The sequence below is a fragment of the Haemaphysalis longicornis genome, unplaced genomic scaffold (assembly GCF_048455015.1).
Source record: "Haemaphysalis longicornis isolate Haplotype H1 unplaced genomic scaffold, Haemaphysalis longicornis Haplotype H1 scaffold_6, whole genome shotgun sequence".
Lineage (NCBI taxonomy): Eukaryota > Metazoa > Arthropoda > Arachnida > Ixodida > Ixodidae > Haemaphysalis > Haemaphysalis longicornis.
In genome coordinates, this window is record NW_027526407.1 from 207870466 (window position 1) to 207875459 (window position 4994).

A 4994-nucleotide genomic window follows, 5' to 3' on the forward strand; every position below is an offset into this window, starting at 1 on the left:
ATAAATGTATTCTCTCTCTCTCTCTCTCTCCACGTACAAGCGATGCCTCGACCTGTAAGTCAATTTCTTCAACTGGTCTTACTTTACATTGTAACTGATGTCTTGTGTTGGCTGGCAATGTACAATTTTTCTGAAATATATGCATGTTGACTTCATGATGTTTACGCGAGTTCATAGTAATTTTGAAGTTCATTTATTTTGCCTCATTTTACTTGTTTCTATTCCACCACTTCCACATTCTTTTGTATAAATATTGTCATTTCCTCTTCGGAGAGACATCGCCTTTCCTAACAAACTATTTCAATGGCTTTGTTCGCGCTTTCGTTTTCGTACATGCATTTTGTATTTTTCCATGACATATCACCCGTATACATTTTTTTCACAACCTGTTTTACGATGTAAGAGGTTTTTCTCACACTTGTTTGTGTTGATGGTCATGTCTCGCCCTCAATTTTTAACTTTAATGTCGTATCTTTTTGTTACACATCGCATAGCATTGTATTTATTCTTTTACTTATCTTTTAAAAACTGCATTATTTTTGCCATTGCCCCGCCATTGCCACATGAGCGGTGCCATGAATGTTTGAATTAGAACTTTACAATTCTTTTCTGAACGATCGCCATCTGCGGGAGATTACAACTGCGCACGGCAAAATACAACCACAATAATCAACGTCACTAGCATAAGATACCCGAAACGCGCTTTATAAACCCCCGAGCGGACGGTTGAACCTTAGCCCCCCCCCCCCCCCCCGGAAAAAAAATCCTGGCTACGCGCCTGTTCACAAGGTATATTGCGTCACTTTTTTTTGTCGCCAGTTTGATTATTAATATGTTTATAATGACCCTTCGTATTTGTGCTTGGGCTGGCAGCAGGAAACAACTGTCATGAAAGTCAACCAGATGACCATGCGAAAGGAGCAGCGAATATTGACGGTACGTCTTTGCGATGTTTTTTTTTTTTTTCTATCATGCTATTCATGTGCTTTTCCTACTCTTTTGTGCGTGTCGCGCATTTTTAGCACTTCTCGCTATTTTTTTCAACGCATTATAAAAACGACTCATACAGTGTGGATCGACTAATAATTATTTTTATCTCACTTGTTACAGAGACCCCAGAAATGGTGGCACCAGGTGGTGAGGCCCGCTCGGCAACAAACTTCAGTCAGGCAACCTCGAATTGCGGCGCCTGCGCTCCGGTGGAAATGGCAAGCCACAACGACTCGCCCCCGCATGTTCGATCACTGCCGCCAAAGAGCTACAAATTCCCAAGCAACCACAGTGGAAGGTCCTGTAAATATGCATGGTTTGAGAAATTCACGTGGCTCTCGTACGACTACGAACGCGACGTCGTGTTTTGCCATTTATGTCAACTAGCCTTCAAGGAAACAGGAGAAAAAGACGTTGCAGCAGTGGAACAATGTTTTATTCGCAACGGGTTCAATAATTGGAAAAAGGGTATTGAAAAATGTCAGCGCCGCGAGCCGCCAACTGTCGAGAGAAAAGGGAATCCGTGTAGTGCAGTTGTTATCTCAACACAGCAGCAGACAGCAGGAGGAAGCCAGGCACGCTCTGCGCGCAATAGTGAGTTCAGTGCGCTACCTATGCCGTACGGGACAAGCTTTGCAAGGGCAAACCAAGGATGACGGAAATCTTCTTGACCTGCTAGATGAACGATCACAAGACGTGCCTGCTTTGAAGAAATGGCTGGAGCAGCGAGATAAATGGCTCAGCAGCGACATACAGAACGAGCTCATTGAAATCATGGCGCACACTGTGCAGCGGGACATCATCAAAGACATCAAATGAAGTCCATTTTATGGAATCATAGCTGACGGTACTACTGACGTAACAGGGAATGAGCAATTCACATTTTGTGTGCGTTGGGTAGACGAAGTTCGCGAGGAATATCTTGGCATGTACAATGCACCCGAAAAAGCAGGGCTGAGACCTTGTATAAAGCCGTGAGGGACATGATTTTGCGTCTGGGCTTGGACTTCCATAACCTCCCTGGTAGCACAGAATGTTGCCTGAACATTTTTGCAACGTTTCCCCTTAACGTTGCCAAAACGTGGCTAATGTCCGCTTTTTTTAACGTTCGTGCAATGTTACCCAGAAACATTGCGTCAACATGATATTAGCATTGCTCTCACATGGGCGCAACGTTTGAAGGGTGTCGGTCTAATGTTTGGATAACGTTTTTCTGACGTTCGCCAACGTTGCTCCACTATTGGAGCAACCTTCCAACCACGTGCGGGACACATTTGAACAACGTTTATGAGACGTTTTTTGATGACGTTGCAGCAACTTTTCACCTACATTTTTGCAACGTGCATACCACATTTAAGCATATCACTGTACCATTCATACGTTGTGATAACATCGCTACAATCTTGCAGCCACTTTAGAACTACGCTTTTAACATGCAGTTAGCATACAAGGAACGTTGCTTCAACGTTCAAGCAATGTTTTTATGAAGTTGCAATAACATTGCTGCAATTTTGCAGTAACTTTCCAACTACATATTTCAAATGTGCGGGTAACATTTAGAAAACGTCGCTTTAATGTCCAAGCGATGCTTCCTACAACGTTACCGCGACTTTATAGATACGTTTCTTCACCACGAGGGCCACATCCGAGCACTGTTGATATGACGTTCAAGCAATGTTTCTCTTACGAAGCAATAATATTGCAGCAATGTACAGGTAACTTACAGTTACAGATATACATGCAACAATAACTAGATGAAAATAATAAGTTAACTTTTTCCTAGAGAGGCGATTGTTGACGGCATGATAAGCGAGCAGTTCAAACCTCGTCTGCATAAACTCCTGAAAGGTATAAACCGGTATTTTAGACCTGTATATTTATACATTTGATCCCTACACTGATCAACACACACAATTAAGGCAGTCCGGCAAAATAACGAACTAATAAATAGCGAAATTTTAAAGCAAGGAACATGCAGCTAGCGTAAATAACAACATTGACACTCTTTAAGATGAAAGGACATGTGCGTTTTATTTTACTATGAACAATCGAGCCGAATACGTATTCTGTTAAAGCCTTGAATTTCGCAAGTACGCTGTTTCAGACGACGTCTTCGTTTTCCTCCTCCTGGGCTTGCTTGTTTGTCTTGACAAGTCAATTTGATGACATACTTGACGGCCATGAACCCAGTATTGGGTTGTTACTGCGACACTTCTGCGAAATGAACGAAAGCTGTAGTTTAGAATTTACAAAGTTGTTACAGCATAGACAATATCTCACCTCTCAGAACACCATGAATTTTGGTATACAATATGGCCGCATCGATTTTCTTGTACTGGCAGTTCAGATGAGATTTTACAACCATTCCTGGAAAACAAACAAAAGGGCACTGCTGTAACACATAGGGTGCCCAAAAACTCACCTGCACTTCGGATGACGTTTGCTGCCAGATGAGCTTATTCGTGTGTCAGTTTTGTGGTGCTGGTAAATCTGAAGGCATTTCTGAAAACAAAACGGAAGTGGTGCAGAAAACTGAAGTGAAGCAAATTTTAGCTAATGGGGAAAATCTTACCTTTAGGAAGGAATATAGCAAAACAGGCCACTCCACTTTCCAGTTTGTCTTGCTTGTTTAACTTTTTCTAATGCCTGTGTCAACTAAATTTATGACACGCACATCGCATGAGTGGGTTTCTCAAGCATTCCTGGAAAACAGAAAAGGACAAAAGTACTTAATTGTAGAAAATACCTCACAGCTTTCTTTACAGGCCATTGAGTAATTAAGTGAAAAGTCTTCAGACAGCGTGCAAGAGAATTTTCAATTAACAAGAGAAGCCGACCAACTGATGACGACGTGGCACGTCGGCAATATTAATTGAAAGAAGACGATAATTGCCTCAGTGCCCACAACGAACAAAAATTATGCTATTGTCAAGAATGGAAACATTACACAAATTACAACCATGTATTTCCTTGGTTGCCTAATTTAAATTTACCGTTTGCTCTCGAAAAATGTGATTAAAACTGGCAATGAGCTGTTTTTTTTTCGTATGCCATTTTCTTTAAAGTTATCAGCATCCGACGAACACAAGCTTATGGAAAGTTTGTGAATACTACAAAGACGTTAAGGCGTTGCTTTACATCGTAAGATGGTTAGCATAAGCAGCTGATAACATGGCTTAACTGCAACGCTAAATAGTGTTCTGGAACAGCATTCCGCTGAAACTCGCGTGAAATTAAACATGACAACGAAGTTAAACTTATTAGTTTTATTTTTCGCGTGCGTTAGCAGCTGTGGCAAGAAGTAAATTAAAAGCCAATCGTACGTATCAAGGTTCTTGCAGAACCTACACTCGATTTCAGCATCACAACAAAAAATCTACTGAGCGCCCACCTCATTTCGCATTAAATTCTTTCCATACAATTTAAGCGCTGAATACATGTTCCACCGTTTACAAACGTACGCATTCACAAAAGCAAGAAGGATATGCTTAGAAGCTAGAAACGGGAGGGCAGTCTTGTTCCCGCTCTTTTACGAAGTAAACTGCGTTCGAAAGAATGAGGCGAGCTCAAAAAAACGAGCGCTTACCTTCACCGGTCGGTTGCTATGAACTTAATTTCCAGCCCACAAATATTCGCCGTAACATGCGGCCACACAACAAAATTTCGTATTGGTGCCTTCTCCATTCCGCTTGATTGTCAAGAGGGCTGCTCGTTTTTGCAAAAGCGCGCGCTTTTCGTTCGCTCTCCCCCAACCCAACGCAGGGCAGCCACGGCTGCCAAGCGCAGAGGAGCAGGAGGGGACCGCTACGAGGTGCGCGCACGTGTGCGCGTGTGAGAGGAGGGTAGTACGCTGGCCAAGGACGAAAGCCTTTTCTTTTCGGCGTTTTTTTTTTTTTTTTTTTTTTTTACGGTCATCCCCCACTTCGCGTTCGGCTGCTAAAACTTCCTTTGCGACTCTCTCTATAGTTCATCTCACAAGCTAGCTGCAGCACTGTGGAGGCTAC

At 42.5% G+C, this 4994-nt stretch overlaps 1 long non-coding RNA gene across 1 annotated transcript; it reads right to left on the bottom strand.

Annotated features, from left to right (window-relative positions):
• Positions 1-2545: 2545 nt before the first annotated feature.
• On the bottom strand, positions 2546-4705 carry LOC144142185 (uncharacterized). The gene is made up of 3 exons (XR_013316876.1): positions 4577-4705; positions 3563-3692; positions 2546-3492 (listed from the first exon to the last, which is right to left on the bottom strand). It is a non-coding gene; the product is annotated as an uncharacterized LOC144142185 (long non-coding RNA).
• Between the last annotated feature and the right edge of the window lie 289 nt (positions 4706-4994).